This window comes from Cryptomeria japonica, chromosome 1 (assembly GCF_030272615.1).
Source record: "Cryptomeria japonica chromosome 1, Sugi_1.0, whole genome shotgun sequence".
NCBI classification, from domain to species: domain Eukaryota; kingdom Viridiplantae; phylum Streptophyta; class Pinopsida; order Cupressales; family Cupressaceae; genus Cryptomeria; species Cryptomeria japonica.
In genome coordinates, this window is record NC_081405.1 from 377,986,353 (window position 1) to 378,011,564 (window position 25,212).

General features: G+C 36.4%; 1 pseudogene; it reads left to right on the forward strand.

The window, feature by feature from the left end:
- Positions 1–14,426: 14,426 nt before the first annotated feature.
- LOC131070853 (phospholipid-transporting ATPase 2-like) lies at positions 14,427–16,048 on the forward strand (annotated as a pseudogene).
- The last annotated feature ends 9,164 nt before the right edge of the window (positions 16,049–25,212 follow it).

Consider the following 25,212-nt stretch of genomic DNA (forward strand, 5'->3'; position numbering starts at 1 on the left):
ACCTTGCCCACTTGACTAATGATAGCCCCTTTCCAACCTGCTAGTTTAGAGTTGAATCTGTCAACCAACTTAATCCATAAATTATCCGCATACTTAATACAAAGGGGAAGCCCCAAGTAAGTAGAGGGAAACTCAACAATTTTACATCCAAGAATTCTTTCAATCATTAATTGTCTTTGAACAAGGGCATTGATGAAGAATAGAGAGCTCTTATCCCAATTAATTTTTTGGCCAAAAGCATATTCATAAATATCTATAACATTCTTCATATTTCTTGCTTCCCTAATAGTAGCTTCCCCCATGGTAATTGAATCATCAACAAACTATTCATGAGTACAAGTAATATTGGATGAAGAAGGTTTCAGACCTTTGAGATTACCTTCTTCCACATTTTTAAAAATAAATTTGTCCAAACTTTCAGCTAAAGTAGTAAACAAGATAGGAGAGATGGGATCCCCCTATCTTAGACCTCTAGTGCTTTTGAAGAAACTGGAAGGAGATCCATTGACAATAATAGCAGATGAGGAAGTTTTCATCAATTGAAAGCAGAGCTGAATAACTTTTTCTCCAAATCCAAAGGCTTTCATAATCCTGAAAAGGAAATGCCATTTCACTCTATCATAAGCTTTAGACATATCTAACTTTAGAAAAAAGCCCTAATTTTTAGCAGCCGTTAGAGAATGAATATTTTCATGAACTGAAATAATGGAATCCAGAATCTGTCTAACAGGGACAAAACCATTTTGCTGAGCAAAACTAATTCTGGGAAGAATATCCAACAATCTAGAAGTGAGAACCTTGGACAAAAATCTTGTAAACAGAGTTACAAAGACTAATAGGTCTAAACTTATTGAGAGAGTCTGCTCCAGAAATCTTTGGAATAAGAACAATGAAGGTCACATTCAATTCTTTTAAAAGCCTTCTAGAACCAAATAATTCTTTAACTCCTTTATAGATATCAGTCTCCACAATGTACCAAAAGGAATGGAAAAAGAACATTGGAAAACCATCTGGACCAGGAGACTTATCTCTTTGAAAAGAAAACATCGCCTTTTTGATTTTCTGACTAGAAGGTATCCGAGAGAGATATTTGTTGTCTTCCTTAGTCAAGGTAGAAGGGATAGCCTGCAAAAGGAGGTTTTGATTACTGACGTTGAGATCATCCACTTCACCTAGGAGATTGCTAAAATAATCTAGAGCTTCCTTTCTTATGTCATTATCATCCGTTAAAATCCCCCTATTACAGGATAACCTGGAAATCCTGTTAACCGCCCTGTGCTTAAGTGCAGTTAAGTGAAAAAATTGGGTATTTTTATCACCTTCCTTCTGTTGGTATTTTGGTATGGTTTTTTCATTGATGTCAACACCTACTAAATACACCTACTTTCGAGATCCAGCAACTTTCACCGGCAAACAGTTACCGATATATGGTTAATCGGCAGGATATAATGTTCACCGGTACCTGTAATGACATGGAAGACACTTGGTAATGTCGAAGACATCATGTGGACACTTTATTTTGAAGTAATAATCATTGGTATATTCTTATTTGCATATTTTCTTTTACTAGAAAATAGGTCCAGGTTATCTAGGGTTACACCGACAGGTTTATCTTTTCCAGATCAGCATGGCACGCTATGGAGATGATTTATTATTGTTGTAAATGCATTAAAACGACATGTTCAATTGGTTATTGCATCGGATATTGTATTGTTTGTAAAATGTTTTTATTGTAATATCTTGTAGAGCTGACCTACTAAAATTGGTATTAGGGTATGGTATAAATGAAAGATCTTATTTGTAAGATCAAGTGTGGAATGCGAAAAAGGTTTAAGGAAGGGTATATGCAAGATCAAGCAGGGATATACATGAAGACATCATTTGAAGGTGAAGTTAGGTTTTTGTAGAAGAATATCAACATTACACCGGTATTGAATCCAACATATGAAGATGTTATTTTGTGCAATACATTCTCATTGGATTTAACCATCCAACTATAGTCAGTGTGACTCCCATTTGTGATTGAGCAGTGAGCTCTAGGCTGTTGGCCTTTCTGCATGTGCAGACCCCTCTTTGTACACTTACTATCTGCAGTTGTATTATTTGATTGTGGGTAAGGTTTCCCACCATGTTTTTTCCCCTTACAGGGTTTCCACGTACAAATATTGGTGTCATGTGTTGTGGATGACTTTGTGCTTATGTTTCATGCATTAATTCTTACCGGTACAACAATTTTCTTTTAACACTGTCTACTGGCATACTTAACTGATTTACTGGTATTAAGCATTAAGTTGGTTAATAAGTTTTTGGTTTGAATTTATTTGACAAATGATTCATCCCCCCCCCCTCTCAGTTGTCTCCAGGACCTACAATTGGTATCAGAGCCTAGTCCTCTTTTTGCAAAAGTTTAATAACTTGAGGAGATCCAATGTCTACTAATTATTTCAGAAAGGATAGTCTTAAACTTGATGGAACCAACTATGGGATATGGAAAATCAAAACGGAGACACATCTAAATTGCATTGGTAAAGACATCTGGGAAGTTACTAAGAATGGTTATACTGTTGCTGTAGCTAGTCAGACTGCTCCCACTACTTTAGCTAAAGATGAAGAAAATGATTGCGAAGCAAGAGAAGCACTTTTGAGCGCATTATCAGATCAACAAATCATGGGATTATCAAATAGATCCACTGCAAAAGCTATCTGGGATCATTTGGAAACACTGAATGAAGGGGATTCCACAGTCAAAATTGCAAAACTTGAAATCTTCTGAGTCAGGTATGAACATCTGAAAATGGAAGAAGATGAAAGGATTTCTTCTTTTATGGAAAGAGTAAATGAAATTGTTTTGGGTATCAAATGTTGTGGAGGAACCTTGAGTAAAGATGAGATTGTTTCAAAAATCTTAAGAGGTTTTCCACCAGCATATAAAATGAAGGTTACTACTATAAATGAGTTGAGAACAATGCCTAATACATCAGTAACTAGGGATACATTGTTTGGAAAACTTTCAGCTTTTGAAATTGAGGAATTTGGTCCTGTTACTACTATAAAAACTGATTTGGCCTTCAAAGCATCAACATCATCTACTCCATCCTTTGACAAATCAGACTGGAGAGCCTTTTATGCAAGAGAACTTGAAGAAACCAAGAAGGAGAATGAAGAGCTTGAAGAACTTGAAGCACTATTTGCAAGAAAAATGCCAAAAGGTCCAATTGGAAGTAAGTATGAAGGTAAGGCACCCTTTAAATGTCTCAACTGCAATAAGATTGGTCATATGGCTTCAAGATGCCCTGATAGACATGCTAGAGTAAGAGAAGAAGCTAGTTTCAAAAGTATTCCAGAAAAATCCAATAATGCTCTTGATTTAATTCACACTGATTTATGTTGTCTAGCTAGAACTAAAAGCTTACAAGGTGATAGATATTTCATGGTAATTATTGATGATTATTCTAGAATGTGTTGGGTTACTTTTCTCAAAGAAAAATCAGAAGCACTTGGGAAGTTCAAGCTATTCAAAGCAATGGTTGAAAATGAAACTGCTAAGAAAATTAAATGTTTAAGATCAGATCAAGGAGGAGAATTCACATCTAAACATTTTAATACATTATGTGAAGTAAATGGAATCAAAAGACAGTTATCAGCACCTCAGACACCACAACAGAATGGAGTTGTTGAAAGGAAAAACATAACTATTTTGGATGCAGCAAGAAGTATGTTATCAGAAGCAAATCTACCACGTGTACTGGAGAGAGGCAGTAAGCACTGTTGTCTATACATTCAACAAAGTTCACATCAAAGGTGAAACCGGTAAGACCCCTCATGAACTATGGTTTGGTAATACTCCTACACTTAAGTATTTCAGAATCTTTGGAAGTAAATGTTATATTAAAAGAGATGAGTATATTGGCAAGTTTGATCCTAGAAGTGATGAAGGAATATTTCTTGGTTATTCATCTAAGAGTAAATCATATAGATGTTTTAATAAAAGATTATAGAAAATTGTTGAGAGTACAAATGTAAAGATTGATGAACAATTCAGAGGAACTTCAAGGTATATAGACTCTGAACCGGTAATAGAAATTATGACAAATGAACCTACAATAAATCCACCAGTACAGAATGATGATCCAATTACTCCGGTATCATCAGACGATTCCATAATAATTGAAGAACAACAATAGACTAGACACCCTGGTATGTAAGACTGAATCATTCTGAAGATCAAATAATTGGAAGCAAATTTAAAGGAGTCATGACAAGAGGAAGATTGACAAATGAAGAAGTATGTCTTATTTCTCAAATTGAACCATTATCTATCAATGAGGCATGTGAAGATAAATTTTGGATTAAAGCTATGGAAGAAGAATTAGGACAAATTGAGAAAAATAATACTTGGACATTAGTTCCCTGGCCTAAAAATAGAAATGTAATTGGAACCAAATGGGTATTTAGAAACAAACTCAATGAAAATGGTAAGGTTGTCAGAAATAAAGCAAGACTAGTGTGTAAGGGATATTCTTAGAAAGAAGGAGTTGATTACAATGAAACCTTTGCACTGGTAGCCAGAATTGAGGCAGTTAGATTATTCTTGGCCTTTGCAGCTCACAAGGATTACAAAGTTTATCAAATGGATATTAAATGTGCATTTTTGAATGGAGATCTTGAAGAGGAAGTCTATATTGAACAACCTGATGGATTTTCCTTGACAGATGACAATGATATGGTTTGTAGATTAAGAAAAGATCTATATGGATTAAAACAAGCTCCAAGAGCTTGGTATGCAAGATTGGATAAGTATATTTTAAAGATTGGTTTTACTAAAGGAAATGCAGATAGCAATTTATATTACAAAGTAACTAATGATGACATCTTGATTATGGAAGTATTTGTTGATGATATAATCTTTGGAGGAGAAGATGAATTATGCAAAGAATTTTCTCTTGAAATGCAGCATGAATTTGAAATGTCTATGATCGGAGAAATAAAATTCTTTTTAGGATTGCAGATTTTACAGACTGATAAAGGCATATTTTTGAGTCAATCTAAGTACTTGAAAGAACTACTTAAGAAATTTGGGATGGAAAACTCTAAACCGGTAAGCACACCTATGACTACAAATGACAAATTATCTCAAAGGGATGAATCTACACCTGTTAATCCAACTAGATACAAATCTATGGTAGGAGGTTTACTGTATTTGACATAAACCAGACCTGATATTATGAATGCAATATGTATAGTTTCTAGATTTCAGAGTAATCCTAGGGAAAATCATGAATCAATAGTAAAAAGGATTTTCTAGTACTTACAAGGCATAGCAAATCTTGGATTATGGTATCCTAAATATGAAAATTTTGATCTATATGCATACACAGATGCAAATTGGGCAGGAGATGTGGATGATAGAAAAAGAACCACTGGAGGAGCATTCTTTCTTGGAAAAAGATTAGTTTCTTAGTTAAGTAAGAAACAGAGTTGTACATCTTTATCAATAGCAGAATCAGAATATGTTGCAGCAGCAACAAACTATACACAGGTACTTTGGCTTAAGCAAATGTTGAAAGACATAAAGGTAATGCAAGGAACCTATTACTATATATTGTGATAACACTGCAGAAATTGATATATCTAAGAATCCAGTATTACATTCTAAAACAAAACATGTTTCTATCAAACTGAATTTTCTAAGGGAAAAAGTTGAAGAAAAGGAGATAAAACTGGTTTATGTGAATACTAAAGAATAGCTTGCAGATATTTTCACAAAACCTTTGCCTAAGGAAACTTTTGAGTATCTCAGAGATCAGCTCGGAGTCTTACCTCCACCAGTAGAGACTTAGACAGTTGATGATTGTCATCAACCAACAGAATTAAATGGACAATCTTTTATTTCGGTATTTGATGAGGAAGCTACTTCTCAGGGGGAGTAGTTGGTATATTGAATTGGTTGGTATTTTGCATGAACTTGACTTTTTGTGACTTTGGCATTTGATGTCAAAGGGGGAGAGATATATGGAAAAATGCATTATCTTTTTGAGGAGAGTTTGGTATTGAAAATAAATCTTTGAATAAACACATGTTACTTATAGGGGGAGAAATGCAGATTGTTGGTGTTTGTACTTGGCATTTCTATTTTGGCACTTAGATGGTTTTTCCATCTTGTGTTGCCATCAATGCCAAAGGGGGAGATTGTTGGTATTTTGGTATGGTTTTGTCATTGATGTCAACACCTACTAAATACACCTACTTTGGAGATCCAACAACATTCACCGGCAAATAGTAAACTGTGCAAACAGTTACCGGTATATGGTTAACCGGTAGGATATAATGTTCACCGGTACCTGCAATGACATGGAAGACACTTGGTAATGTCAAAGACATCATGTGGACACTTTATTTTGAAGTAATAATCATTGGTATATTCTTATTTGCATATTTGCTTTTACCGGCAAATAGGTCCAGGTTATCTAGGGTTACACCGGCAGGTTTATCTTTTCCAGATCAGCATGGCACGCTATGGAGATGATTTATTATTGTTGTAAATGCATTAAGCCGACATGTTCAATTGGTTATTGCATCGAATGTTGTATTGTTTGTAAAATGTTTTTATTGTAATATCTTGTAGAGCCAACCTACTAAAATTGGTCTTAGGGTATGGTATAAATGAAAGATCTTATTTGTAAGATCAAGTGTGGAATGCAAAAAATATTTAAGGAAGGGTATATGCAAGGTCAAGCAGGGATATACACGAAGACATCATTTGAAGGTGAAGTTAGGTTTTTGTAGAAGCATATTAGCATTACACCAGTACTGAATCCAGCATATGAAGATGCTATTTTGTGCAGTACATTCTCATTGGATTTAACCATCCAACTGTAGTCAGTGTGACTCCCATTTGTGATTGAGCAGTGAGCTCTAGGTTGTTGGCCTTTCTGCATGTGCAAACCCCTCTTTGTACACTTACTATCTGCAGTAGTATCATCTGATTATGGGTAAGGTTTCCCACTGTGGTTTTTCCCCTTATAGGGTTTCCACGTACAAATATTGGTGTCATGTGTTGTGGATGACTTTGTGCTTATGTTTCATGCATTAATTCTTACCGGTACAACAATTTTCTGTTAACATTGTCTACCGGCATACTTAATTGATTTACCGGTATTAAGCATTAAGTTGGTTAATAAGTTTTTGGTTTGAGTTTATTTGACAATTGATTCACCCCCCCCCCTCTCAGTTGTCTCCAGGACCTACACCTTCAAATACAAGGCTCTAGATATTTGTCTCCAGAATGTCTCTTCATTAGAAATAATAGTGTGGTATTTAGACAACAAACCATTTTCAACAGATCTCAAATCTTCTAAAAGCCCGTCCTCTTGGATTTTATCTTGGACTTCTTTTATTTCAGTCTTAATTTGGGCTTTACTTTTGAAGATATCCCCAAATGTCTCTTTGTTCCAAATTTTGATTTTGGCCTTTATAATATTGATCTTTTTGGCTATTCTAAATAAAGTCGTTCCCTCAACCTCAAAGCTCCACCAATCAACAACACAATCTTCCAAAGACGGATGGGTTAACCAAGCTTTTTCAAATCTAAAAGAAAAATTTCACTTAGCAGAAAAATAATTGGCAGTAAAAGAAATAGGGAAATGATCAGATCCAATCTTAATAAATGAAGCCAAAGAAAAATTTTACTTAGATAACCACTCAGGAGAAATCAAGGTTCTATCTAACCTTACTTGAATAAGATCAGCTCCAGTTCTTCTATTAGTCCAGGTATAGTTGATCCCCTGGAGGTCCACATCCATAAGAGCTTGATCATTGATAAAATCCATAAGATCTTGTTTGCCATCAAGCTACAAGGGAAGGCCTCCCATCTTCTCATCCTCTTTAAGCGGAGTATTAAAATCTCCCATTATTATCCAACTTTTATCTGGAAAATTTAATCTGTCTTATGCAAGACTTCTCCAATATTTAAATCTTCCACCTTTGGTATTAGGCACATAGGAATTAGTGATACCCCAAACAAAGTTATCCTTAATATGCTCGAGAAGCATAGAAGTCCTATTGATTTTTGAAATGATTTCCTTACCTTTAATAGTTTTTTGGTTCCAAAAAATTGTTGTTCCTTTGGAGGCACCCTCTGAACTAGTTCCTATAACTCCATTATTTTTAAATATTCTGATCCTTTCCACTTTATCCTTACACATCTTAGTTTCCTGAACAAGCACCACATCTGGTTTATGATCTCTTATAATATTACATAACACATCCTGCTTATGAGGGGCATTCAACCCTCTTATATTCCAAGAAATTATCTTCATACTTTAACCAGAGATAGAGTTGACTCGATGGAGCTCTGTGTTCCATCAGCATGATTCTTCCAACTTTCATGTTCCCTTTGATTTTTTAGAGAAGGTTTCCCCTGCTTTTTGTTGTAGCTTCCAACATCTGCATTTTTTTGCTTCTAGTTGAGATACCTCCATTGGGTCCTTCCTTCTTTGATTTTCCCTCTTTAGTACTGAGAATCCTAAGATTTCTCTCTAGGGCCACCATTTCCACACTATTAGATGGGGTTTCGCAATAAAATGGCTTAGGGCTTCCATTGGTTAATAACAAAAGAGGCTCAAAATTAGAGATGTTGTAGTCCTGCACTTCATTGAAGTCTTCCCTGTTTGCTTTTGTATAAGATGAAGTAGAAGTATCATCATTGGAACTCTCCTCTACTTTATCCTAACTGATAGGCCTTCCCTTCTGGTCCTCTAGAACATGTTTTTACTCATTTGCCTCTATACTTTGCTCTTCTTCTTTGGTACTTTCTATTTGATTATTAGAGCAAGCACAAATAGGTTTTTCATTATTACTATTCACATCTTCTTCTCCTCATTTTCGAGCTATATCACTTCCTTATCATGAACACACTCTATTGGTAGGTCTTCTCTCTTATCTTTCATTTGCCATTTTTGCTTCAAACTGCTATCACTCTTGCTATTCTTACTCTTCTTAAGCGGACAAGATTTTGCCCAATGAACCGACTTTTTGCAATGAAAATAAGCAAACGGGAGTGATTCATATTCAATCACTTGGGTCCATTTCCCCAATTTAGATATAATCTCAATAGATTGGGACATATTTGTCATTTGATTAACATTAACACAGATACGAGAAAAAACTGACCTTGATTTAGCAGCAGTCATTGGATCGATCGAGAGAAGTTCTCCAAAAGAACTCGCTATCCCCTTGAAGACTTCCTCATTCTAGAACTCCAATGGGAGGCCTGGGAGACGCGTTCACATAGGTGCCGACACAAAAAATGACTTATCAAGAGAAAGGTTTGGAGCCCATTTCTGTAAAGCCAAAGTTGGCTTGCCAAACATCCATGGTCCTTCACATAGAGCTTTATTCATATCTTCTTCAGAATTAAAAGAAAAGGAAAAAAAAACCCTAGGCAAAGCTGCCACATCCACTTGACCCTTGAGAACCCATTTCCTCCTTATAAAATTCCTAACAATATAAATGTTAGGCCTAAAACTAGCAAACCTTCCAACTAAGGTCATAGCTAATCCAGAGACAGTAAGATCAACCAGCTTATCCAGAACAAAAATAGCGACAACCCCTGTTGCAGGATCGGATATATTTTTAACTTCCAGTAGCCCTAATTTTATCAGCGGCTTCACTCCAAAAAGCGAAGACCATTTTTTTTCCCTACCTCTATCATGTGGGTCCCCGATTTTGGAATATTTGTCTTCCATCGATTTGACTATTTCCTTGTCCCCTTCAATACCCTAAGATGCCTGGAAACTAGCCTGATTACCAGTTCCACTAAAAGAAAGACTGCCATCCCCAAGAAATCTGTCATTCTTAGATTTGAAATTTTAAATTCCCACTCACCACTCTCCTTGCCGCTCTGCTCCCATGTCCAATAGTTCATGTTTGATAGATTGTTTTACATGGAAGCTCTTGCAGTGATAGTTTGTTTCTTCACACTGTCTACAAAGATTACAAGTATATGTTCATCAAGTGGCATGTAAATTGTCAGATAAGGCATTGGTCTGTTATTGGTGTCCTGTGAAGTAGATTAAGTGTGCACAAAGTCCTCACTAGAGAGATCCGTTACTAGTTTTTACTTGCCTCATTTTCTAATAATTACTCTAAGTTCCAACAATATTCTATTATAGCTTTTATTCATATTCAATTATATTTAAATTTTCAGATTAAAGCAAGTTAAAAGCATATCATAAAGTATAGTTGCAGGAAATTGTTTGTCATTCCTGTAAACAACTAGATTCAATAATTTAAATTCACTATAAAGAAATCTCTTTACACTTTGGAGATTGGGGTATACCCACCTAGGTCTAGTGGAGCCTAAAGTGTAGAGGAATTTGGTCTTTGACCATTCCTGTTCGTTGGCCAAGGCTGATTGGATCAATTAGGCATTTGGCAAGTCCTTTTGATTTCCAATATGTGGTTTTGGGAACCAACAGGGCGGACCTGAAATGTTAGAACAAATGTGCTAAAACTCTATGGAAATGCACTAGAAGAAATTATAAATGTACTACCTTGTTCTACAAATGTGCTACTTTGAGCAATAAATGTGCTAAACTATATTACAAGTGCGCTAAACTATAATGCAAATGCACTAAACTATAATGCAAATGAGCTACTCTACTCTATGAATGCACAACTCTGCAAAACAAATGTGTGACAGTGTAGAATGAATGTGATAAAACATTAAATATAAGCGCTAAAATGATGCCTAGATGCACTAATATTTTGCAAAAAAAATGATTAATTATGAATGGTATGCGCTAAGTTGTGCATTGAATGCACTACTCTATGAACTTGGAATCTACATGCACTAGGACGATGAAAATTAGTAAAAAGTGGGGTGAAGCCCCATGGTGGGTGCCAAAAATGTAAAGTAGAAAATGAAACTATCTACAAGACTATAAACTAAACTACCACAACCTAAAATATTACACAAATCCAAGTTACCAATAAAACATGTAGAAGAATGAAACCCAAACAAAGTAATCCTCAAAGTTGTCCCATTGTCCTATCAACTTCTACTCTTTTTTCTGTAGTAATTTGCTCTCACATTGACACTAGATTTAGCTTCAAGATGACAAAGTTGAATGGACTATGGTATCTAAATGTAACATGCAAACTAGGTGAAACATGCAATTCAAGATAGATATTATGATGCTGCTATGATTAAACTAAGCCTAAGGCACACTTTGAATGCTTGATTTCTATAAGATGCTAGATTTCTCTAAAATGCTCGATAATGACTACCCTCAAAATTCTAGAGGAAAGCTCTTTTTATAGAGTTTGCAAGAGAAAAATCCTAGATTACAAGGATCAAGAGTTGAGGGTGAATATTGACAAATAAATGGCTAAGAATGATTGGTTAGAATGTGAGAGAGAAAGGAGGGAGATGTTCCTCATACACATGCAAGATGGAGAGAAAGGTGGGAGAAAAGTCCAAGTGGCAGTATGCTCACCTTGACCAGAGATGAAAATGCAAGAATATAGGAATGCAAGACAAGTGGATGTTGACTAGGTTGCCATGGACAAAACCTCCTCCAAAGATGTAAGAGTAGTGGAGAGAATATAGGATATAAGAGGACAACTAGGTTTCTTCCTCCTCTTGACTAGGAATAGAAGTGGAGAATTAATGTGGCAATTTAAAATTTAAGAAAAAATAATTTATTAAGCCACATAATGATGATATGGAAAGATGACATGGAATTAAGATTAAGAAATAAATTAAATAATTGTGAATTATTTAATCAAGAAGAACTTTAGAAGAATTATGAAGATAATTAATTAAATAATTAAGATTTAATTAATAAATTGACATAGAAGAATAGGATCAACAAATAAAATAAATAACTTTTTTTAATTAATTCATTTGATAGAATAATAAATATTAAATAAAATAAAAATGTATTTAATTAATTGCAGCCATTTGTAGGTGTATACAATTGGCACATATCCTCCAAATTTAGCAACAAGGTAACGTGTAACACATAATCAGTTGGTCCAAAACACATCTTCTATATGAATTTACTCAATGTGGATCCCTACAAGGCATAGTAGGAGCCAAATACACTTCATCACATCCTTCAATATTGGCATAGACCCCCAAAAGAATAGTGTAAGAAAGAGAGTAGGCCTTGTCAGCCAGATAACTACAAACTAGCTTGAAAACTAACACCAAACAATATGCAACACCCAAAAGAGAAATATTTGTCATATAGACCACATAGAGAGATCCCTTAAACATCCAACAACAATTCAATATAATTTTTTCACATTTTTATGCTAACATAGGTTCGTGCAACCAAAACGATATACAACTCTTCATACATGGTAGGCTATGAAACACAGTCATGAGATAACACATTGACAACCCAATTTGTAGAACACTTCATCACCTGAAATTTGAACTGAGACATTGCATAAACATAATAAGGATATCCTACAAGTTGTAGTACTAGAACCTATTCGAATTAGGTATCACTGAGAGGGGGGGTGAATCAGTGATCTACCAGTTAGCCAATTTTCAAACTTATCTTTAAACAACCAGAAACATAAACATGTAACTGGAATGATGAAACATAGAACAAACAACCACAAAAGCATAACACCAAAAATTTTATGTGGAAAACCAAATGGGAAAAATCACAGTGGGATTTGAACCCACGATATTATTCCACTATGGCTAGTAGAAAAACAATATTATAATATGGGGAATGCATAGGCATTCAGGAACACTACTTAAAGCTCACTGCTCAAATACAATAAGGGCTACAACCACAGAAGGCTCTCTGCCTTACTGATTAGTTACAATAATGAATTATAGAAAAATTAACTCCAAAATAACATCTACAATGCTTGGATGAGTTCCAGTTGAGTGCCAAATGTACTAACTAGATCACCTCTACTGTTTTGCATTGTTCACTATCTCAGTCAGCTACCGGATCAAGAATGCACATGTGAAACTATGCCAAAATTGATTCTTGATCACCACTCACTCGCATACAATCATACCCTTCACCAAAAAGATCATCTACATGGGTCTTATATATCCACAATCACAAAATAGGTCATTTACCATGTCAGCCTGCTAGTGTAATGTGTAGACACATGTCGGCTTGACCAGATCACAAAAGATAAATACGGGTCACCAAAACAATAATAAAATGACGTTTCAATGTCGGCCTAATCAACCTGTTGGGACTCATTAATTTTGAGTCAAAGTTTAGAGGCCCTATTCAAAATTTTGCTTTGCATTTCCAAATAAGTCAGTTTGAATGGCCTAGTTTGTGAGAGGTCAAAATGGAGCCGGTTGATTTTCAGAGGGTAAGGCTCAGGATTCATGTCCTATAGCTTTCATTTGGCCTATTTAGTGATGTGAAACTTTCAAAATTTAGTTTGGATAAGTTTATGAGGTACCCATTTCGAGGGGTGAGTTGAAAGTGCATTTTAGGCACAAATGTAGATTTTATTGAGTAGCCTAATTTGAGCGATTACATCTTTTGCCCTATTGATTGTCATGGAGAATTTCAAAATGGATTAAATTCTATGCATAAATGTGAGTTAGCTTGCAAATTTTCAAGTCTTGATGAGTCCATTTGCTCAGTTTTCAAAGCCAAATCCATTTGCAGTTTGTGTGGTTTGACTAGTCCCTATTTCGACAGCTAGTCGGAGCCCTGTTTTGCACGAGTGTAAAAGTTGCCTCAATGGGTATCAAGCCAAAATGTTTCTTCCAATTTAATGCTGGTATAAATGATGAGCTATGTTTCAAATTTCAAGCCTCTGCCAATCCATTTGATCGGTTTTCAAAAGGGTTCATTTAGCCATCATTTTCAGTCTTCTGCACTTTCAGTTTTATATCAGTTAATGTAGCCATTTTCATGAGCACACCATTTGCATCCTGTCAGTCTTGTGATAGAACTAAGAATTCAAAGATTTAACATGTACTTCAAGGTACCTGTGTTTCAAATTTGAGAGCCTACGGAGGCCATTTGATATTTTTGAGAAAGGCATCATGTGTTGCTAGAACATTGACTTCAACAGGTCTGCAGTGCTGACAAAGCCAGTTGGCCATTTTCGCCAATTAATATCTCTTCGATCGAGACTCATCTTGAGAAACCGCTTGGTAGTTTTCATGCTTGTATATCAGAGTACATGCCTGTCAGATGGCGAGCTCCAAAAAGGTGATTTGACCGGCTTGAAAAATACGTCTTCGCGATTAAATGCGAAAATGTGGCGTAATCACCTGAAGGTTGCAAAATTCAATCCGATGATCCGAAAACGATGTCGATCGTTTCTAGAGATTTTTCAAATGATTGAGTTGTTGCGAAGCCAAGCTACAACTTAAGCAATGATTATGCTACTGTATATCCATCCAGTTGAAACATAACTTCAATTTGTATTACAAAATGAAGCGATACGTATATATCAATGACAATGGCACTTCTCCAGATTTTTGTTGTGACAATAGAGTTTCCAATAGAAAGTATACAATAATTAACTTCCTTCCAAAGAATCTATGGGAGCAATTTAGTCAGTTTATGAACAAATACTTTTTGCTGATTGCGTGCCTCCAGTTGTGGCCTCTTATTACACCTGTCAATCCAACAAGTACGTAGGGGCCCCTTCTCATTATATTTGTGGTTTCAGCAACAAAAGAAGCCTAGGATGATTATAACAGATATCTTTCTAACAAGCAAGCAAATGAGAAAAAGGCGTGGGTGGTAAAGGAAGGCATCAAGAAACATATTCAAGCTCAAGAGATCCACATTGGTGATATAGTGTGGCTTCGTGAAAATGATGAAGTGCCATGCGAGTTGGTTCTTCTGGGAACTTCTGAATCACAAGGCACATGTTTTGTAGAAACTGCAGCACTAGATGGTGAAATTGATTTGAGGACAAGAGTCATACCTCCTCCTTGTCCTGGTCTCACTCCAGATCTGTTGCATAAAATCAAGGGTGTCATTGAGTGTCCAAGTCCAGATAAAGATATAAGAAGATTTGATGCAAATCTAAGGCTTTTTCCATCTTTTATTGATAATGATGTATGCCCGTTGACTATCAATAACACGTTGCTACAATCTTGTTATCTGAGGAACACAGAATGGGCATGTGGAGTAGCTATTTACACTGGTAATGAAACAAAATTGGGCATGAGCAGAGGTCTACCAGAACCTAAGCTTACAGCTGTAGATACAATGATTGACAAGCTGACTGGTACAATATTTTTGTTCTAGTTAGTTTTTGTTGTTGTCATTCTTGGTGTTGCTGGGAATTCTTAGAAGGCTCCAGCACAATCATGATATGAGTTTATTGTCAATATCCAAGAAATGGGCCATGGTATGAGTTTATTGTCATTCCACTTCGTTTTGAGCTTCTGTGCTCAATCATGATTCCCATATCTATTAAGGTGTCCCTTGATTTGGTGAAGAGTTTATATGCAAAGTTTATTGATTGGGACGTGCAAATGTATGATGAAAATAGTAATACTCCAGCACATGCAGCAAATACAGGGATAAATGAAGACTTGGGCCAGGTGGAGTATATTTTAACAGATAAAACAGGAACGCTTACTGAAAATATGATGGTTTTTTGGAGATGCTGCATCAATGGCATAGGCTATGGAAATGAAAGTGGTGATGCTCTAAAAGACTCTGAATTGGCTCAAGCTATTGTGAACAAGGTGCCTGATGTTGTGAAATTTCTGATAGTTGTGGCAATTTGCAATACAGTTGTCCCTCATAGAAGTGCTAATGGTACAGTGAGCTTTAAATCACAGTCCCAGGATAAGGAGGCCCTAGTCAATGCAGCTGCTCGTCTACGTATGGTCCTTCTCAAGAAAATAGGAAATTTACTTGATGTCAATTTTAGTTGTTTGATATTGCAATATGAGATTCTGAATCTATAGGAGTTCAAAGAGGCATGGAGAATGTTGTTGAAAAGCGTTAAAAAACTACAGCAAATGCACATTGGTAGCATTGAAAACCCCAAGTGTCTTCCCTTTGCGTGGTAAGCAGCAATTAAATCCATCAAGCAAATGTAAGCAGTAGTATTGTCTTCCCCCCATCTCCTCCAGGCTTCTACGTGGTATGGAAGTGCACTCCAGCAATGTATCCCTCTATGTGGCATGAGAAAATGACAAAAATCGCCATTAATGCTTTGCAGAAAGCTTAAAAATGAAGCTCTAGGCTTAATGTTATTATCCCACATTGGCTGGGTGAGAGCATTTTTTGATATTTAAATGCACAAACACACACATCTATAATGTCAAAGCCATCTAGGTTTTTGATGGACGGTGTTGTTGGGTGCCCAAGGTGGGCCCACGTGCGGGTGCAAATTCCAAGGTGATCGGAGGAGGTGATAGACAACGACAGGTGGACCCCATGTAGACATGCTTTTCGAGGCAAACTGGGTGAATTTTGCAAAGAAAGGTCGGCTTAACCAGTGAGCAAGTCTGAGATGATCTGACGAAGCGCGTTGATTCGCAGGCCGAAGGTGCACGCCAGTTAAACCCTATGAAACAGCAAAAAGAGGTAAAGATTGTGCATGTTTCGGGAGATCGAACAATTCGCGCCGCTTCACGAAGGTGAGATGCTCACTCGTTAGAGGCTGTGAAATGGCGAAAGGCTCAGACCGAAGATGAAGCGAAAACGAAGTGGTAAAGGTCGAGCAAGTTCCAAGCAGATCGACAGTGCGCGTGGTTTCGTGAGGCGAAGATGCATGAAACATACCGACTGCAAAATGGCAAAAGCCAGGTGGCGATGACATGGCAGGTCCAATCAGTGGTCCAACAAGCAGGTCCCGTCTAGGTGGCGTTGATGTGGTGCATAGGTGGCGCCTAGGTGGATGACAAGCAAGTGGACACGTGGCAGGGTGATGAGGTATCATCCCAGGTGGCACCCAGTGGACCCCATCGACCAATCAGGTCCCACCACGTGGCAAGGCATCAGGCCAAAAGGGAGGCAAAAAATTAAAATTAAAATCAGATTAATGATATAGTTTCAACTATATTAAAAAATTGAAAAATTTAAATGATGTGCACATGCTGATGGATTAATTCACCCAGGGCTGTATTTTTGGCCAAAATATGAAGTATTATATGTCGTCGGAAAGCTCTCGGAATGAAGAATCTGATCAGGCAGTTAATTTTGACAAATGTGGGATATTTCGAGAGCAGTTTCCATGGGAGTGAAATTCAGTTAGAGAGGAGACACTTGGCAATTTCAGTTGTAGATTTGATTTTATTCCCTCTCCTTCTTATTCCCAATTCTTCTTAGTGGTAAAGGTTCCAGAAATTTGGAGAATGGCTCCATATTTTCATGGCTTCCAATTTTGAGTATTCTTGAAGATTGTAAAGAGTAGGGCTTTCCTTTTAGTAATGGAGTTCAATTCTTTGCTATAGGTGTTCTTAGTTGCAGGTTCTTATGTATGTAAGGCATGCACAAATTCACATAGAATTTGTCTCTAGATTTGTATTTTCATTATATTCAAATCAGATCCTCAAGGAGGCTGAAATTTGTTATCTCAAGGAGGTAGTTGTGATTGTTTGCAGGGATTCTTCAAGGAAGAATTTAAATTCTGTAATAAATCATGAATAATGGAATATAGTTTCTGGATTTGATATTTTCTGTGAGTGAGCTGAGTAATGCATTTATGCAAGGCATTAAATGCAGGAATACTTAAGAATGAAGAAGGATCTACAGTATAAGTTTTCATCTATAGTTTGATTTGTGAGTCTGTACTCCTTGGATAAGGCATTCATCTTGCAATTAGGGGGGTTCTCAAACCAATTTAAAATCGAATCAGAATATCTTTAGTTTATGTTATGTTTTAAAATGTTTCATCTATCTCATGCTCAAGCATAGTTGAGTTTTATGTGTAGATCTAGCCCATCTGCAATAAACTACTTGTTTTAGAGCCTTGGTGAGATCTATTTGTTTAAGTTGATGTTGTCATAGGTGTGTAATAGGTTTAATTCTAAGCATCAAAGGTATACCCACCTAGGTTTTGCAGAGCCTGAAGAGTAGAAGGATTCATATCCTTGTCATGTTGTCCAAGCCCTGAGGTTCTTCATAGATTGAATTGGCTACTTCATAGATCAATTGCAAGTGTTCTTGGGTTATCACTTTTGGTGAACAACACAACCCAAACATGATTTAATGCATCCCAATCACTAAAAATATTTCGAACCCAAAACTCCTATGTTCATCCTGAAATATTGGTTAATTAGCTATCTATTGACATCTGCTTCCGATTAAGAAGAATTATGGCTACCGGATCGAATCTCCATGACTATTTTTCATCAATGACAACCATAAACCAAGAATAAACCATCAAAAGCCATCGGATGAGTGTCAATCACCAATAATCTCCCCCTTTGGCATTGATGGAAATACTCGTGAAAAATGGTAAGTGTTGAGCACTATATACTGGATCAAAATAATTTCTAAGGCTCCCCCTTAGACAAAGAATTACACTCTTCTATATTGTACATTTGAACCTTTTCTCTCCCCCTTTGACAACAATGCCAAAGATGGCTACAGTCCAAAAATTATATACAAAGATATTTCCATGATATTTTAAAAATACTTGAAGATGTCAGCAAAAATGGTATTCAAGGATCCTAGGTGATTAGTATCCCACCCGCTCTTCAAGTTTTCCAAAACTGTAATAAATGTACTAAATACAGTGGCATGAATTGCTACCTCCTTTAGATCAGATGACATAGGTTGCGCCATAGCTTTCATGTAGTCTACCTTATTTCTTAGCATGGTGTCCAACCAGGGGGAAATTAGGTTCTAGAGTTCACCTACTCTCCTCAAAATTCTATCATTTTCCATATTGAGCCTTGAGATCTGATCATTTAAAATGAAAATTTATCCTTCCATACTGCTGGTTGGAGCAAAATTAGGATCAAAGAACTGAGAAATACTAGAAATTTTTCACTGGAAAACACTTATTTACTTGTATATGTCTACAGTGAATTTAGGCAAAATTAGACAAGACTTCTACAATTTACCACCTTCTGTCAGAGCATGTAAAATAATCTACAAACCTTTATTTAATCTCATCCTATCATTCTTAATCATCTTCCAAAATGTCTGCATCCCAACATCCTTAAATCTATCCAAAACTCTCTTAGTACCAAACTTCTCTAAAGAATCAAAACTAGTATTTACACTATTAATCAATTGCAACAATTTACCGAAGGGGATATTATTAGAATCTAACTGTACATTCAAAGCCACCTTCTAGAAAAGACCAACTGACATCAAAATGAGCTTCTTATCTTCTAACTCTGACTTCACTAGATCGTGACTGGCTTGGGCTTGCATAACAGCTACGAGCATGAGCTTTTTTGTAGGAGACATTTTTCCAAGGTTCAGTGGACCATCAAGGTTGATAGGGATCTACGATGGGGTCGTAGTAACCATAGGTGTGACAATTATTGAATCAACTATTCCTTTGCCCTTGTCTGACTCTACAACCTTTGGCTCTGCACTCTCAACATCCTTTTTCTCTTCCTTATCCCCTTTATCTAGTGCATCGGTGTTGCCACTTGGTGCAGTATCATCCTTTTGGATCTCAGGGGCTGCTGAATTATCCATCACCAGAGGGGTATCATCGGTCTCAGTATCAAGTGTTGTATTACCTTGATCTTTTAGATGTCCCTTAGTTTGAGTTTTACCCTTCTAATCACTAGAAACACCTTGCTTTTCTTCTAGCTAAGAGGACTTGAATGCATCTTTGTACAAAAGATCATTTACAATTATTTTTCTCCATATGTCTTTTGTCTCCTTCCCAATAATTAGCCCATTTACCCTATTCTTGCTTCTAAAATCTTTCTTGTTAGCTTCCTCAATAAGTCTTTTGACTTCTTCTCGAGTGATACAGCTGCAAACACTTACCAGTTCTCTTTCTTTCATCTCCTTATCTATTTTGTTGGTAGTTAGTCTCCTTGCATCAATAAGATTATACAGGTCTTTAGGAATACTCTTCTCTAGCTTAATCAATGTTTTGCTAAAATTGTGCAAGTATAATACAACTACTTTTTCCACTTTTCTCTGACCAACCTCATTCAAATTTGCATAACACACTCCAAGATTCTTTAGATTACCATCTACAATTATCTCATCAATTCACTTGTTTGCTAACAATGAAGGAACATATGCAAATTTACCTTGCTTAACACCATACTCGGGTTGATTTTTAACCTTTCTTTCCTTCTAAGGTCTTTCGGCAAGGACAAGATCAGATTTTTCCTTCTTGATTTGTTGGGCTCCACTGGACTGCGGCTTCCTCATCACTCTTGCAAATTTACCTTTCTTCTTTGTTGTGCTTGCTTCCTCCTTAGACTTTGTCTCAGAGGCCACCAGAGACACATCAACATAAGTCCTCTTGGACTTCTCCTTTTTGTTCAATACACCTTTCTTGGATGGGCTAGGTCCTGAGGATGGTACCATCGGAGTAGGAGTAGACTTGGTCTCTTTTGGTTTGACCTTGGAGGAGAACTAGATCAACCTTAGGCTTCTTGGTTTCCTCTTCGACATCATTATAAGCATGCTTTTCTCTTTCTCTCTTCACATCCTCATGAGTGAATCCCATCTACAATGCTACTTCCACAATCATCTTTGTAACCTTCCTTTTCCTAGAAGGTGTAGTGAATTCTTTATGAAATTCAAGGTCTTTCTCCTTGAATGTTCCAAATCTTCCTTCTTTAGGAGCAACCAGTTGACTCAATAAGTGTTGATCATATACCTCGAGAGTGATAGAGTCAAATTCATACCCCATGGGCATGATCCACATTCTCATGGGCTCCACAGCTTCCATTTGACATTGATCTTTATCTACCATGAAGCAAATGATTTTCTCATACTTCTCAGCAATCTCTTTAGGGATTATCTCTTTGTTTTTCATTGCAGCTTGGAAGGATTTGAAGTATCCCAAAAGAGAAGATACTCTCATTGTAGCATCTCCTATTCCCCATAACCCCTCTTTGATTTGCATAGCCATTGATCTATCATACGCCCATTGGACCTTTCCTTTCACACCGGGTATCTCATTCAGGAAATATAAGGGTAAGAAAATAAGAAGAGTTCCATATTTGAAAGTGTGCTTCTTATCTTGCTTAATCTTCTTCAAATTACTTATCAACTCATTCAGAAGGATTGTACATAGATCATACCTCATGTCATTCTTCAACATCTAATATGTAGAGTAAAAGACATTTTCGAAGATGAAGTTATGTCTGTTGGACTGGTAAACTTTGTAACCAACCACCATTGATGCAAGATTCACACCATGCTCCAGAATATTGTTTATGGTCACTGCTCTACTATCAAAATTGGAACTAGTAGTGGCTATCACTATATTATTCAACACCTTTCTCAGGCCAGGTACTTCACTGGTATCATTAAGGCATGTCACAGATCGAATTGCCTATTTTGTGATCCTGTGGGACCTATCAAGCCATATAAACTCATTATGAACTTGATTGAGAATGTACCGAATCCACTTTGCTTCATCGAATAGTGGAAAATGAATGAACTGCAAAAAACACTTGTCCTGAAGAACTTTGTATTCTGGTTTGAGGTTTCCCAAAATGTCTGCCAAGTGTTCATTATACAGGTTCAACATGTCTGTGTTACCAAGCTCCTCGAGATCACAATGAATGTATGCCCTAATATCCTCATTGTGAAGGATGTCATAGGGTACTGAAGAAAATGAACCTTCTGGATCATCTTCAATCAACTTGAAAGGGTGCTTCTTGAATATAGATATGCCCCTATTCTTAATCTCCATGACCAATGGGGTAGCAATACCAGAAGCTAAATCCATTTCAAGTTTAGGGTTTGCAAAAATAGATAGTCTGAACAGATAAATACCTGGATTCACAACCAGGTGCTGGAATTCACTTTAGAGTTGTTGAAATCACTATCAAAATTGTCAAACTACTTTGCTCTCTTCTCTACACAATTCTCTTGATCACATTGTGACAAATGAAGCTTTCAAATGCCCTTTTATCCTTTCGAAACCTAATTCTTCATTGCAATAAATGTTGCAATCAGTTACCATGATTTTCACAGAGTTGCTTACCAGAGCACCAAATCATCTCTGAAACTTCCGGATAACATCTGAATATATATGATATAAGCCTTATGCAACCTTTTGAAATCGATTGCAGATCACCGAAGAGGCGTTTCTTAGAATTTGCATGAAAATTGCCCCCTAAGGCACAAATCCCTAGTTATCGAATGAAGATCCTAAACGAGATTCAGTTGCAGATCCATTTTCATCTTTAGATTTATCTTTTCTGACCCACATTTTCTCATATTTGTCTCTGATCTCTTCTACCTTTTCCTTTCCCTTCTCATCTAATTTGTTCTTGTCTACCAAAGAAATATTCTTTCTACTACAGTACTTAGCAATGTGATTGGTTTTATTGCATACACAACAAACAACATTCCTCTGCATAGGTCTAAAGTTCATCTGATTTGGTCTCATCCTGTACTGGTTAGAGATTTTTCCAAACATCCCACAATCATAACACCTATTGTTTTGGAAGTTATTTATTACTGCTCTACACATATTTGACTTGTGACCAAAATTATTGCATATAAAAAATTGATCGGTAAAGGTAGAAACATTATTCATGTTGTTCATTCCATTATTCATCCCTCTTCTACATTGATTCACCATATGACCAAATCCAAGTCCTCACATGTCCTTTCCATGTCTCTAACTTTCCAGCATTTCATCAAGTCTTGTTGATCTAGCTTTGAGTTTGTTTATGTAGTCGTTAGTAGTAGCAATTTCATCTTTTAGGGAAGCAATCTGTCTTTCTAGTTCTTTATCATTATTCCATGACTATGTCAACATAAGCTTCAACTGATCATTCTCATAAGTAAGGCTGAAACAATCATCTACTCTTTCCTTCAATGATTGTGTTGAATTCTCTTCATTTTTCTTCTAGTCCTCAATCTCCTTAGTTAGCCTCATCATAATGGATTACATCTCATTCTTCTAGGAAACATTCTCTCTCAAGATTGTCATATTCATTAGATTTACCCTAATTTTCCATGATTTGGTCTTCTTTCTCCTTCAGCTTATCCATCAATTCTTTCCTTTTGTCTCTTGATGTGCTCACTTGATCCTTCAAGTCATTATGAAATCATCAGCAACATTCAGGTTTCTCTTTATGGAACTAATCTCATTGCTTGCCACATAAAGATCCTCAAGTGTGACACTGAGCTATCTTTGAAAACTAGAATCCATTGAGTCAATCTCCTGGACCTTCCTCAAGTGGTTAAGCTTCCTCAGAGGAACTAGGCTCTGATACCAATTGTTAGAATCAGGGATCACTAAGAGGGGGGGTGAATCAACAAACTACCGGTTAGCAGATTTTAAAACTTAACTTTAAACCACCAGAAATATAAACATGTAATTGAAATGTAGAAATATAGAACAAACAACCATAAAAGCATAACACCAGATTTTTTATGTGGAAACCCAAATGGGAAAAACCATGGTGTTATTTTAACCCACAATATTATTTCACTATTGCCAGTAGAAAAATAAAATTACAATATGGGGAATGCATAGGCATCCAGACACACTAGCTAGAGCTCACTGCTCAAATACAATAAGGGCTACAACCCTAGCAGGATCACTACCTTACTGATTAGTTACAATGATGAATTATAGTAAAATAAACTCCAAAATAGCATCTACAATGCTTGGATGAGTTCCAGTTCAGTGCCAAATATACTGACTAGATCACCTCTGTTGTTCTGCCCTGTTCACTTTCTCAGTTAGCTATCGGATCAAGAATACACATGTGAAAATGTGTCAAAATGGATTATTGATCATCACTCACTTGCATACAAGCATATCCTTCACCAAAAAGATCATCTACACTAGTCTTATATATCCACAATCACAAAATAGGTCATTTACTAGGTCGGCCTGCTAGTGTAACATGTAGTCACATGTCGGCTTCACCAGATCACAAAAGATAAATGTGGATCACCAAAACAATAATAAAATGATTATTAAATGTTGGCCCAATCAACCCAAACATGATTCAATGCACCACAATCATTGGAAATCTTTCAGACCCAAAACTTCTTTGTTCATCCTGAAATAACGGTTAGGTTAATTGGCTATTGGTTGACATCCACTTCCAGTTAAGAAGAATTATGGCTACCAAATGGAATCTCCATAAAGAGTTTCCATCAATGACAACCCTACACCAATAATAAACCATCAGAAGCCACCAGATGAGTGTCAATTTCCAACAATCTCCCCCTTTGGCATTGATGGAAACACTCATGAAAAATGGTCAAGTGTTGAGCACTTTCTACTAGATCAAAAGAATTTCTAAGGCTCCTTGTTAGAAAAATATTTCCACTCTTCTATACTATACATTTTCACCTTTTCCCTCCCCCTTCGACAATAATGCCAAAGATGGGTACAGTCCAAAACTTATATAAAAATATATTTCCTGGATATTTTACAAATACTTGAAGATCTCAGCAAAAATGGTCTTCAAGGATCCTAGGTGAGTATCCCACCTTCTCTTCAAGTTTTCCAAAACTATAATAAATGCACTAAATACAGTGGCATGAATCTCTACCTCCTTCAGATCAGATGACATAGGTCGTGCCATAGCTTTCATGCAGTCTACCTTATTGCTTAGCAAGATGTCCAACTAGGGGGCAATTACGTTCTGGATTTCACCTACTCTCCTCAAAATTTTGTCATTTTCCACAATGAGCCTTGAGATCTGATCATTTAGAAAAAAAATTTATCATTCCATACTGTTGGTTGGAGTTGTTAGCACATATTTTTGCAAAATATTATGTGTTATTTCTTTGATGTTTTATATGTACATTTTCATCATAAGAGTATTTATTGTTGGATTGTATGTGCAGGAGGTATGTTGCAGTACCAAAAAAATCCTACTGTGACCTATTTTCAAAATTGGACAAGTACCGCTAGGGCATGCTAAGAGTTGGCACTAAGTAGGGACTACATGAGGAAATTTCATCATGACAGTATTGGGATCCTTATAAGGCATTCTCTAGGCCTATGTGATAGACTTTGTCATTTATTAGCACAAATGAAGTTTCCATAAAGGGTTGCAAGTGCAAATGATATATGAAGATAAGATTGATT